Genomic DNA, 13,110 nt, shown 5'->3' on the forward strand with positions numbered 1-13,110 from the left:
GAAAGGCCTAAAAGCCACAACGTTTGTCTACTTAATTCATCTTCTAGGTCGTCCCGTTTTTCTTGGCTCTTTACATTGGCAGATTAATTTCTTCAAAAGTGATCCTGGGCTGTAATTTCTCCGTCGTCTGTGCCCCCATTCCAGCTATCAGCCTCAGAAAATCTTTCCTGGAAGAGCTCCATGACAGTTTTCATATCATTTCTGGCATTATGCATAGAAGTAATCCACTCTGTAAGAAGATTTATATACACCTTGCAACATTTCTTTTAGAACTTTTGGCTCAGCCAAGCCTCCCTGCCCTCTGCCTGGTGGCTGAATGGGCATCGGCTGCTGATTCTGCATTGAGGCAACATAGCGAATGCAGGCAAAAATTAGTAATTTTACCTTTATTTCTCCTCCAAGTCTGCCTTCCTAATTCTTTAGAGGTCACCAATTAATTGATTTGGAAGCAGTAGTGGGGATTAAAAAACTGTCCTGGTGGCAGATTTCTGGCTGTAGTCAGCAGAAATGCACAGATATCAGTTTGCTCGCATCTTACATCATGTGATCCAGCCAGCATCTGTTGTCTTTCTTACCAGTAGTCTGTTCTGATGAGCACAATCACAAAAAGTGGATGCTCTGTGTACACACTGGGTATGTCTACACTGCAATGAAATACGCATGGCCTGCTGGCTTGGGTCAGCTGTCTCAAGCTGCGGGCTAAAAAAAACATTTGGGCTCAATGTTTGGGGGGGAGGGTCTCAGAGCCTGGGCTCCAGCCCGAGCCTGTACGTCTACACTACCATTTTTAGTTTTGGACCCCAAGCCCCCAGGAGCACCAGTCAGCTGGCCTGGGCTCTGAGACTCAGCAGTGTAAACATATCCTCTCTCCCTCCTCGTCCCTGTTGCGCACTCTCTCTCTCTCCCCTCCCTCTCTCTCTCTCTCTCACACACACGTTCCTCCTGCTTTCATAACAGATTTATATGCATTGCCTCAGCTGTCCAGCAAGCATGCTAACAGCCATCATACATGCAAGAAAATCTTCTACCCACAGAAACCTCCCAAAACACATATAGTTAAACCCACATACAGTGAAAGGTGCTGTTTTATCATTTACCCTTTAATTTAGGGTGTAGATTTAACAAGAACCGGTAATATGTTCTAGAGATAAATGGTTCAAACAAGTCTGTATACCCAGTTGTTCTACATTCCACAGATCTGTATGAACTTGTACAAGTTGTTTTTACTTTACATTTTCTTTGTCTCTCATCCATTTGTCTGAAGAGGTGTTAATTAACCATCTTCCCAGGGCCTGACCTGCAATATGACTGGGACTAGTTAAAGTTTATTGTAACTCATCTTTCACTGCATGCCTGTGAATCTGTTTCTGGAATCAGGGCCTAGATCTGAATGAGTGAGCAGCAAGTTGCGTTACATTTTAACGAGGCCTGATCACACCACAGACAAAGCCTAAAGGAAGATAACTGAACCCATGGTTAATTATTTGCAAAATACTGCACAAGATTGTCCAAATTGTTGTTATGTATAATCCTATTCTAAAGAGCATCTGAGCATTTAAATCGCCATCGTTTTGATGGCGCTACTGAAAATTGCCAAACTGCTTGTGTTGTTTGAGCTGATCCCATCCCCTTTGGTAAACTGCATGTCTCTGGCAACTCTAATTAATGCCTCTCTTTGTATATCACGAACACAAGCATTTGAGTTGTAGCTACCTTCTTCACAGAAGTGCTGAAAGTGGCAGGAGGTTCTCTCTGCCCTCTCTCCCACTTATGGGTGTAGCAACAATATAACCCTAAGTAGAGCACTTCATAGTAATTTATGTGACTCAATACGATCTACAAACATTAATTAACTAATCCTCACAACTTGATTTTGAGACAGGCATTCATTAGCAACCCTACTTTAGAGATGGGGAAAGCAGACAAAAAGCATGTGTGACTTTCACCAAGGGACAAAGTTAGTGACAAAGGACGATTTCTAGAACTTGGGATATTCCAGGTCCTAGGCTGGTCCTTTAATGGCAACCTCCCTATACTGCCTCTAAGTAGTATCATGAAAACTCATAAGGTGAGCTTGAATTTAAGAAGATGCTGAAAATTATTTCAGTAGTAATGAGCCAAGCTTCCAACTAGGTATCTCTGCTCAGGGTGCATACAGTGCTACTTCTCAGGGTCTGCATTCTCTGACATTGATCCCTACTGGGGAACCTTCACTTTCGGTACATTTTAGGTTATTTTATTCATACAGATATTCTCTGGCCAGAGGAGAGATGGTGCAGATGGACAGAAGGAAAGGAGTTGTAGTTTCAGTAGTAGTATTTTTCTTTGTATAATACATAATCAGTATCAGTCCATTTTTGGAGCTGAAAAAGCAGCTCAAGTGTGAAGATGACTTTTTATTTGTGTGTCTCACAACGCACCTCGGGTGGAGGGACAGGTTCTACCAGAACACACACACACACACACACACAGCTTGTGGAATACTAAGAGCAGATTTAGGAATCAGCTGGAGTGGCTCAACCTCTAGCCAGTCCAGCACATTGTACTCATAGGTTCAATCCAAGAACCTCAAAGCACTTTACAAAAGATGGGCACCTGTTCTTCTTATACCCATTTTATAGATGAGAAACTCAGGTACAGAGGTTAAGTGACTTGCTCAAGTTCGTCCAGCAAGTCATTAGCAGAGAACCTAAGCCTCCTGATACCCAGTCCACTGATTTAAGCACTGCATTGCAATAGCACTCAAATTAGATCTTCCTAGGCTAAAAGCCTCCATCTTTTTTCTGTGCTGACAGCGGACACATTTCTACTGACAATCTCTAGCTTTGAATTCTTGGGGTTCTCTGGGGAAATGTACTCAGCTCTGGAACTCAGTCCACCTAGCAGTCCATTAGAATCAATGGCTGCTCATCTGTTGTCTGAGTTTGTTTACTTGTTTGTCCAAGTATTCTTTGAAGATGGTTTGGATATGAAGGAAATTTTGAGAGGATTTGGGACAGACACTTCTTCTTGTAGGCAGTAGCTGTGTTTTGATATGCATGGGGTTTTTATTATATAATCATTCCCAGAGGCTATTTTATGTCTTTCAATACATATAAATAGCTCCGAGCTCTATCAAGCAAGCCAAAAGAGCACCTTGCTGTGACAAAGTGGGAGTTGTAATAAGCTGATCTTAGGTAGGGGTTATCATTCCAGCATAGTTTACACATACTTACACACAATTATATTCTCCAAACAAGATAATTGCCCCACGTGAACTAACACAGCATAGCATTAAGTGTTCTCTTCCTCTTGGCTTGTTTACAAGCCTATTATGAGTAATGTTCTCCTGAATATAAAGTAAAAGAAGCTTCACACACACACGCACACACTCCACCTGACCCTTGTACCCCTGCGCAGTGGCTAGTCACAAGCAGAGACCTAGGCCTAAGGACAGCCCTCTGCTAGCTCCTAGTGAAACTAGGAGAGGGAAAGGTGAAGCCATAGTCCTCACCCCCTACAGCCACTTGATGACCTAGGACAATGCAAGAGTGATGTCACATCTCACCGCTTCAAAAGGTGTAGAAGGTTGACTGGCTTATGCTGTCATGGTGCTCCCCCTTCTAACCCCCGCCCTCTGAGCAGATATCAGGTGCAGTGTTTCTGGGGTCTCCTGACAGGGCTGTGCTTCTCTGTATGAATGTGCACGTGTGCAATGAGGAGCCACGATTCAGTAATTTTTAAAAAAAAAATAAGGGGAGGAAAGGGTTGACTAAGGGAGGCAGAGGGTATGAATCTCCTTGATTCTGTTAAGCCACTGAGAATAATTCTTACAAAGATATCCTCTCAGTATAATAAATATATAGGCTGATTATATGTACCCATGCCGGGAATATATGATAATAATAATAAATTGGAGATATGTCTATCTCCTAAAACTAGAAGGGACCTTGAAAGGTCATTGAGTCCAGCCCCTTGCCTTCACTAGCAGGAGTAAGTAGTGATTTTTGCCCCAGATACCTAAGTGGCCCCCTCAAGGAATGAACTCACAACCCTGGGTTTAGAAGGTCAATGCTCAAACCACTGAGCTATCCCTCCCCTGATTCTGGGTCTTCTCTCTTACACAAGTATCATACTGGTGAACTCCATTAGCTTCTAGGGAGCAACTCTTGATTTATATTGATGTGAAATCAAATTCAGGTACTGTATGTATGACCAAGCCATGCTCAGAAGAAATTCAGCATGACAGATCCTCAGCTGCTGTAAATCAGTAGCGCTCAATGACTCCAACAGAGCTGTGATTTATACCAGCTGAGGATCATCTGGCCCCGTATGTAAATAGGAGAAGTAAGATCGTGTGATTAAAGTACTCCTTGTACATGTAACTATATAGTTTCTCAGAAGTAATATGTTCTTCAAATGGAAAGAAATACAGAAATGCTGCAATCATGAGTATGCCAGTTACCAAGGGAACCAGATAATCTGATTTATGAACTCTGGGGGTACTTCACAAGTTTCCAGAACCTTCGTGCAGAAAGTCACTGGGTGAGGAGCAAGGAAGGGCATGGCCGCTGCTATAGTCTGTAATTTTTTACTGTATGGCCCTTGGACCAGAAAAGAGAGATGGGGGATCTGATCTGAATAAACTCATCAGGAGCCTCAGAGGAAGTCATTAGGAATCTAAAAGAAGGGGACAGACCCAAGCTACAACCTTTGGATCCAAATCCAAACTCCTCCTCCTATGTAAGGGTGATCAGGTCCAGGGCCATGGTTGGAGCTAGTCTTTAGAAGTAATCAAAGCAGGCTGAAGAATGAAGATTGAGGAAGCTGTTGGAGACTATTGGTTTGATTCTCTTTCCCATTAAAGCTGTGCTGAGGCAGAGAGGAGACAGGGGATACAGGGAGCCAGCTGTCTATTCAGAGCTGCCAAGCTGTCCCACCAGCTGGGACTGCATTTGATATCCTGCTCCTTACACCCGCAGTGGGTTTTCATGCTTAGTTTTGCACACTTGAGATTGGCAATACGGTTAGTGGGTTATGTTCAGCCTGCAAGGTTAGAAGGGAGAGAGAGTTTGTGATGGAGGAAGTAGAGTCTCTCTAACAGCTAAATTCTGCCAGCAGCAAAACCAGTTCAATAGGAGAAGCTGGTATTCCTCTGAGGGAAGAAGTTTCTCTTTGAAATTCTATACAAAGTATTAAACATTGACAACTGAAACTGGGCTGAGTTTTTCCTTGCTATGTGAATCACTAGCAAGGTCACTTAGCCTTGGATATCTTTGCTTTGACTACCACATCCGACCTTCTCCTCACCTTGCTGAGCTCCAGTCTATCTGCTCTAAAATTCACTCTCCTCTTCCAACTCTCAGAGCCATTCTCCTAGTAAGTGTCCTTGTTTCTGATGAAGTTTTCTTTCAAGGAAAATTTATTGACACTGGGTACAAAATATGTGGGGGTGGGGGGCAGCAGGAAAAAGCAGGAAAATCTCCTCCAGCTTTTTTTTTTTAAATCAATACTTCAGGGCTTCTGCTGCACAGCTAGCTAAAAGCACCTGATCTTGCTTCCACTGAACTGAAGAAGATTTCAGTGAAAGCGGGATCAGCCTCAAAGCCTGTAGTGTTATGTCCCCTGCCATAAATCCCTCTTCTCATGTCTGCTGCTCTCAGCAGGCCTCCTCAGATGGCTGGGTTGCTTTTACATTTAAATGTCACTTAAGAAGCTAAGTTGGGATTTATAAGGCTCCCAGCACCGCTTCTTTGTAAAAGTGCAATATGAAAGCAATCCAGATGGGGAAGAAGGGCTGCTAGCCACTACGGCACAACACAAGCTAGGATGTAGCCTCTTTTTCTCTTTGGAGTTCAGCTGCCAGTATGGCTGGCTGCTGTTGCTCTAAGGGAACTGGAGAAGGGGAACAGAAGAATGGGGCTAGGGAAAAAAGGAGAGAAAAAGAGTAGACAGTCACAAAACTAAAAATGGGAGTAAACCAGAATTTTAGAATATCAATATTATAAACTCTTTTGCTCTTGTGAATGGAGAGATTAACAAATGAGAAGAGAATAAAAATAATTAGATAATTAAAACACCCTATTGCATGTTTTATTGGTCCATGGCTTCCACAAAGACGTGACTTGGTTTCTGGACTACAGCTAAGCAGGAAATGGTTTTCCCATTCCACAAAAATTGAGATTTCAACAAATTTTTCCGTTCTGCATCAGGATGAAAGAGACCTTTAGACGTTTTCAAAGAAAAAAAATCCAAAAATACTGAGATACCTAGCTAAGAATAGCTTATAGCCTAGTGGAAGGGCACTCATCTGGGGTGTGGGAGACCCGGGTTCACATCCCTGATTTTGTGCCCTAACCACCAGGGTATAGGCTCCTGTGCCATGTTTCTCTCTCTCCCCTCCCAAAATTCTATCGATCCGGATTAAAGTTTCATAAAAACTTACAAGTGCCCCTGAAGTTTCAGTTTTGATGAATCAGCATTTTCTGACACCCCTCCCCCCAAAATTGTGGAAAAATTCTCAACCAGCTCTATTCGGGGCTTCTAATGCCCCTTAGTTGTATATTTATAAATCAATCAAATGAACCCTATTGTGTGTGTCTTAACGCTGCACTGGACATCATGTTTCATGGCATAACTGAAAGGAGTGAGAATACTGAATCTTCCCTACAAGAAGGGGAGAGAGAGAGAGAGAGAGGACAAAAGATTTGACTACAGTAGGAGATGAAATAACAGATGAATACAAGTGCAGATGCCATCACTTTTAGCTTATTCTCAACTTTTCATATTTTTCACATTTGTTATTAGAGTGAGGAATTTGTTGTTAGAAGTTATGCAGCAAAAAGCTGATGTTATACTTGTGTAGTCCCAAGCAGAAGAGGTATCCTGGCAGTGGTGGATTTGAAGTGCTAGTTTCTCTTTAAATCAACTGGCTTCTGAAGCCAGCTGTAAATGAAAGGCTAGGGCAGGGAAGTTGAAAAGTGCACTTGTAGAACATAAACGCCAGACTAGAGATTTGAGCTCTTGCCACAGATTCCAGTAACACATCAGCTTGTGTTGTAAGAATTGACCTGTTAAACGAATATACTTTCTATGCACTAAAGACTCTATACAGAAATAGAGTAAACCACTCTAAATCGAAGACCTGTTGCATAAGTAGATGTCTCAGGGGAATTAGTAATGCAATACAGAGCCTTCCATCTCTACAGCATTATCTTGTAACCAGGCCTGTTCAGTGATGGACAGAAGTCATTACCATCAGAAAGCTGTCTGATGGCTTAGACTGAAGGAACTGGTGATCTCAGCTCTGTTCCTCATGAGCATATATCCAAGCAACATATGCTCTCACCATAACTGGCATCCTTGCTGAAAGTCTCAGAGAGACAAATGATAGAGTGGGCATGGAGTCGGAATTACAGTCTCAGAGCTAATCCATTCAGTTGATCGTATTTGCAGCTATCTATGATAGAACTATTTTGCTGCTGAAAAGTGGCCTTTAGTCTCAAGGCGTCTCTTGAAGGTGCTAAATAGGCAACAACAAAAAAGTCATTTGGATAAAACTGATATTAAAACATCTACCAAACAGCAAGAATGCTAACATTGTAGCTGTTAAAGACAAATGCATTATATACTTTTTCATTATTCCAGTTATAGGAGCTGGTATCTTTCGCCATATTGAATCTGCTGTCACCTCTGGAATGTAATTTCCAAGACTGGTTATATTTCCATCTAGTCCATTCCACAAACCCCCCTGTCCCCCAAGAGTAAAGGGAAAAAACTAATGGGACTTAGAGCTGAAGAGCCAAGTCAGCCTTCCAACAAAACAAAGCTAGAAATTAGCATTTCCGGTAGCAGCCCTAGACCATCAGTGTGATGAACACACTTGGGAGAAGGCAGTTTGCAGCTTTTGGGGCTAAAATTGGATTGCTGGAAGAACAAGGTGCAAGAACATAGAAACAAGAATCTAATGGCACTTGACATACTGGAGAAAACTCCACATCTTCATGAGCAAAGATCATGGTAAAGTTTCTACATTCTGTGTATCTGATATTGGTTTGGATTTCTAACATATTGTTTCTGTCTTTACTATTTGTAAATAAATCTCATAGTATGTTAACCATTAACAGCTTTGAGAGTAAAGGGATAAGGGATCACATAGCTTAATTTGGTTCACCAATGAGACATTAAAAAAAGGGGGAGGAAAAAAAGGCATGTGATGGAGTTCAGGGAGCCACACTCAGCCTCTGAGGAGATAATAGAAGTGAGTGTTGGTGGCATTGTATAATAAGAAAAAAACCTGTGCAGAAATCACATGTTATGGTTACATCTTGTACTTGGGGAGACACGTGACAGTCAGCTCAAAATACTATTCATAAACAAGAGACCTTGCTTAGAATGCAGCAGAGAGTATTTAAAGCTACATGCCACTTGCATTCTGGAAACTACCAAGTCATAATGCTCATGTTATACAAAATATTGAAGAGGAGGAGGAGGAGGATGTACTAGTAAGATCTATTCCTGGGCTCACATCCACACTATACTCATGCCAGACTACAAAAGGGGCAGTTAGAAAACCCTTTCTGTGGCACAAAGGGAGCCTATGAGTCCATTGTGCCAACAGACAACAAATGCAGCCCCATGGAGGGACTTATGTAAGGGATTTGCACGGAATTTCAGCACCCCGGGTGGATTTCAGCCATATAGCATTCCACTCAGATTTCCCACCTTCACATCAATGCAGAATGCCCAGGAGTTTGTATTCCCTGCCTCATGGAAACAAGCTGTATGGAATTCCCAGAATTTGCAATGCAGTTTGTTACCAGAGCAGGCTGATCCAATTTCTGCCCTCTGTTACACCCACACAGCCCTTTGTGAAGTCAATGGGGTGATAAAGGTGTTATAGTCAAGGACAGAATTTGGCTCGGAGTCGGGGACTGTCAATATTTTAACCTATTCTCTTCTCACGTCATTTCCTCACCCCTTCCCTCTGCAAGTGATGCCAGCTTAGATACCCCATTTGTCTGCTTCTCCCACAACCATCTCCATGCCTTTTTCCATGGTGCTTCCCTGTGCATGGACTGCCTCCCTATAATGGTACAATAACCTACTACTCATTCATTTAAAACTCTCAGCAAGATTCCTATGTGGCGCCCACAAGAAGCGACTTAAACAAACAAAAAATACTTATAGCTCTGTAAAAATGTGCATAAGCCCACACTCAGCAACCATATGATCCCATTGCTCTATTCTTGCTGTTCCTCACCCCATCTGCTCTCTACTCTTTGTTACCATACTCATCCTGAGTCATCAACTGCACCCTCATCAGCATCAGAGTGACGACTCTCTATGTATTGTGTAGACTACTGAACACACTTTTGCGCACTGCAGAAACAACCACCAATATCGAGTGGGTAGAAATATGTTTACCTACCCGCAGGAGGATTTCCCAAGCCATTGGAGAACATACTGGACTTCTATTGATTTCATTCCTGACAGTCAACTCCTCATTGTGAAAACTAGTGAATGACAAGAAAGCCCAGCACATAAACACAACTGAAAGAGCCAAGAGAGCTCCTTTGGGAGCATCTTCTGTGTGGGAAATGCAGAGTAGCAACACATGCTGTGGATGGTGTTCTGTTCCTATTTGCTGGGCAAAGAGGGAGCCCATGCTGCAGACAGTGAAGTTCCACACATAAGACTCCCGAGAGACTGTGATTATACCAACAAAGCAGCTGTTTTTTCTGTTGAAAAAATGTAAGAGTGGACAGATTGTTTGGATCAAAACAGCCAGGAATCACTTCCACTATCAAATGGATTAAAGAGACTTAAAAAGCCTGCAGAGGAGTTTCAGTTTTTCCTCAGCCCCTATTTTTTAAACATATTATATGTATATCCAATGTACTGTAACTGGAGTCTTTTACTGTCCCCTCAACACAGAACATGGTTCTGAATAGGGTAAAAATTATAAAATCAAATACCTAGGAGATCAGGGCACGTGGAAGAGCAGAAGCAGCGGCTCCATGGGATATGCCCCTTAACCTTCCTTCAGGAACGCCCTCTACAAACATACCTAATGGGTAGGGCCCTGCATATCAGGAGGGGATGTCAGGGGCTGGGAGAAGCCACTCATGTGACACTGTCCCCTCCTAAACAGAGATGTCCTACAGGAATTCTGCACAATAGTAAAAGCTGTATGTAATGGGGCAGCCACCTCCAGAGTGACCCCTCATAACCTGGTATTGCACTGCAGCATTTCTGCTTCAGTTTCTCTCCCCTCAGAGCTCCTCAATAATTTTGCAAAGGCTGTCTCACAGCCAACACTGCAATGGCTCATTGTCGTAAACACTTCCAAAATACTCTCCTCAAAGTCCAAGTCAATAGTTTGATATATTCAGCCTTCCCCACTCTTATTCAAGCCATTCCCTGGCCTTCCTACCTGGAGTCTTCCCTGCCTTGGCAGGCCATTCCTGGCCTTATCTAGCTGGAGTATTTTCTGACCTGGTGTCTCACAGCTCCCTGCAGGAGCTTTCTGGCACCCTTCAGTCCTCTCATCCCTACCCCGAAGCCTGCCTGCCTTAAATCTCTGACCAGCCCTCTTCCTTATACAGCCCAGAGGACTGAGAGGGTGCCATGGCCTTCATTTTTCCCCATCTGGAGAAGTTGGCTGCGTCACAGCTGAGGCTGAGATCCATCTCCCTTTAAAGAGCCAACTATCCTATGACACTGTAGCATTAACATACTCTAGTCTCTCTCTCTCTTTCTCCCATCTCCACAGATGATGGGGATTGAAGCGGCGTGGGGAAGAAAACTACAGCTTTCAGCTACGCAGCTCCCAAGAGAACAGTCCTGCAAATCCTGGTAGGAAGAGCCAGCTCCCTGTGCTACTGCCTCAGGATCCATGAAGACAGAGCCCGATTTCCACACCAAGCCCGGGGTTTCCAAAATATATATCCTCTTTCTGCACCAGTTCAGTCCAGGAACCCTTCCCCCCGGACAGGAGGATGCATAAGAAACTCATGATGAATCTTGAGAGGTTTCCATTATTTGTCTTCCTTCCATTGTGGTTCCTCCTTCCCCTGAACCAAGGGAGGGGACAATCAATAACTTCAAAACAATAAATTCTGAGAGTGTCACTCTTGGGGCATATGTGTATTTTTTATTCAAAATGTGAAGCAGTAAAGACAACTAGATAATCCAAACTGGAGGGAAAGGTTGAAGAACAATTTACAGAGGAATAAAATGAGCATGAGACGACACAAGTGCTCTTTAATCAAGGACATTATGATACCCTCTGATGATAGAAAGCAAGCAGACAATAAGAGTGAACTATTTCAATAGCTGTACTTGAGATAACCCTTCACTGCAACTGTCATCACACCACTGCATTTGCAGAGACAGCTTTGTCTTATTTTCTGTAGTGCTGGCTAAAATTCCTTTTCAAACAAAACTCTGTTGCTAAGAAATCACTTGTTGCTGCATCCTGCAGTCCTTATTCAGATACAAATCCCACCTCTGAAGACTTTAATATAGGATCCGTGTCAGAAAACACTTGCACACATAAAGTACCTTTATAAATAGTTCACTGACTAAGACTAATCACATTTTTTAAACGAAAGTCCTTTTGATAGTGTAGGAATCTACACTACTTGTATGCTTGCTAAAGTGTTAATAAATCTGTCTGGACATCCAAATTTCGCAAGCAATTTCCACAGAACTGCAGCTGACTCTGTCAAATGTCTTGGCTAGATCGAGAAAGAGGATGTACAAATGTTGACGCTGTTCACAACATTTTTCCTGTAATTATTGAATGATGAAAATCATGCCAACAGTGTTTCTCTGAGCACAAAAGCCGTACTGTGATTCAGATAGAACCCTGTCAATGATTTTGAAGTCAGTTCAAGAAGATCCGTGCAAGAATCTTTCAGGCCAGAAAGAGCAATTACTATGGTAATTACCACAGTCACTCTTTGAGCCTTTATGCTTATAGATAGTGATGATATTGACATCTTTCAGTTGTTGTGGTAGGATTTCTTGAAGCCAAACATGTAAGAAAAATTCAAGAAGCCTCTCAGTGAGATTTCCTCCATGTTTGAAAACTTCAGCTGGAATGGCATCTGGCCCAGGAGATTTTTCATTTTTCATTACTTGAACAGCCTTCTATACCTCAGTTCATGTAGGTGGATCGGCAAGTGCATTAGATGTGGGCAATTTGCAGACTTTACCTAGTGACTCATCAGAAACAATAGATAAGTTATTACACAGTTGTAGGATGAAAAAAATAAAGAATTAGAGTTAGCTTAAGTTTAGTTAAGAAAATAACATATTTGCTTTATAGTTTGTGGGTAGTAGAGAGAAGGCCCTAATCAGCAAATAAAAGAAGGCCATGAGAATAGTAAGTAGTGTGGGAAGGATGTCTAGTTCTAAAAGTAACAAATACAATAAAGAGCTGTGACAAAGAAAAAATGTCTTAAAAGAAACAATCCCAAACCTTCCCACTGTTCTGCTGGTAAGCAAGAAGCATGGAAAGAGACAGAGAGGAAAGGCCTTGGAAAGAAAGGAAGTTATAAATGTTATCTGGATTAAGCCTGGAAATAAGGGTGAATTGTCTCAAATTGTTTTTTAGCTGAAGTCAATAAATGGCAATGACATCACTTGTTTGCTCAAGGGTATAAAAAGTAAACTCTTAAAGGCATCATTGCTAATACCTATCTGACCACATTGGAGCCAATATGAGTCTAAGCACCACTGGGAACAGCCCATTTGTAAGTTTCTGGATCAAATGCTTATAAATGTTTTGTTACTGTACTGGGGGTAGTAAACTGCTTTATTTAAGCTTTTTAGGCATGTTTAGAGCAATTATATAAATATAATTTGGCCTTTGGATTTAATAAAAGAATTTATGGTTAAATTAGTGTTTGGTGGTTTCCTGTATCAATAATTTCAAATATTATTAATAATTCGAACAATAGTTCACTAAAATGTTCATGCCATCAATGGTGGATGATAGTGTGATCTGTGATGAGAGATTCACCATCAGCATTTGTTATCAGTATCAAAGCAGATCAGGTAGGGCCATAAACAGCTTTGACCGCATCACAGAAGCCTTTGGAATCCTGTTGATCAGCAACGGCC

General features: G+C 42.1%; 1 protein-coding gene and 1 long non-coding RNA gene across 2 annotated transcripts in view; one reads left to right on the forward strand and one right to left on the reverse strand.

The window, feature by feature from the left end:
* CERS6 (ceramide synthase 6) overlaps positions 1-13,110 on the reverse strand; it is a 210,566-nt gene that overhangs the window by 181,757 nt on the left and 15,699 nt on the right. The window lies entirely within an intron of this gene.
* Positions 3,579-11,065, forward strand: LOC120374748. The gene is made up of 3 exons (XR_005586230.1): positions 3,579-3,631; positions 7,627-7,998; positions 10,754-11,065. It is a non-coding gene; the product is annotated as an uncharacterized LOC120374748 (long non-coding RNA).

The sequence above is a fragment of the Mauremys reevesii genome, linkage group 11, assembly GCF_016161935.1.
Source record: "Mauremys reevesii isolate NIE-2019 linkage group 11, ASM1616193v1, whole genome shotgun sequence".
Taxonomy (NCBI): Eukaryota; Metazoa; Chordata; order Testudines; family Geoemydidae; genus Mauremys; species Mauremys reevesii.